The sequence below is a fragment of the Montipora capricornis genome, chromosome 8, assembly GCF_036669925.1.
Source record: "Montipora capricornis isolate CH-2021 chromosome 8, ASM3666992v2, whole genome shotgun sequence".
NCBI lineage: Eukaryota > Metazoa > Cnidaria > Anthozoa > Scleractinia > Acroporidae > Montipora > Montipora capricornis.
The window spans coordinates 19,869,747-19,870,667 of NC_090890.1; positions in this window are offsets into that span (position 1 = coordinate 19,869,747).

Below are 921 nucleotides of genomic sequence, written 5' to 3' on the forward strand. Positions count from 1 at the left end.
AACTTATGTCTACACTTCTTCAGAATGCTAAAACGCCTGAGTAGGTCTTTTGGCCGTATTTATATAATTAGCTTCAAACACTGTATGCTAATTTCTTGTTACACCTTGCCGCAAACTTTGTAATTTTTATTTCTCCTCGACAATGGCGTCATGAAGACACCGAAACGTCGGTTTTTACCGTTAATTTTTGCCTGTCTTTGCATTACTAAATCTTTATTGATAAGGACTTAAACTGTGATGTCTCAATTAGGTCTCTTCCATATTTTACAATCAAAGTTATGAGACCCTGGTCAAGCGTAGCACCATACATTCCATATTAACGATTTCATTATGTAATGTGATAACTCACTTCGCAGCACTTCATAACTACTCAGTAGTCTTACTTGTATTTAATAGTGCCAACAACAGCACTGAAAAACTCATAAAAAAGCATTGTCTTTCCCTGGAAATGTCACTAAATCCGGCAGGCATATTTTGCAGGTTGCAGGGTCGGTTGCAGGTTGAATTACATGAATAACTAACCTTAGGCCTAATTGGCCTAAAACGTATCTTTAGGCCTCCTTAGGCCTAAAAACGTTTCTTTAGGCCTAATTAGGCCTAAGGTTAGCTATTCATGTAACAGTCACGGTAAATTTCAACCTGCAACCTGCAAAATATACCTGCCGCACTAAATCGTTCGTGTCCTTGATGAATAGTTTCAGCTATTGATAGAATTGCATTCGACTGATAGATCAGTTCAAAAAAAGCAATAAAAACTTACCCGCTGGTAGACTGTTGGACGCTCGAAAACGCAGGAACAGAACTAGTCTCGTACGTGATTCTTGTTCCCAGAGCTGCGATCGTCTTGGCCAGCGCCGCGGATCGAGAGCTCTTGACCACAAATTGAACACAGCGGTCAAACGACTTAGCATGCGCAACACA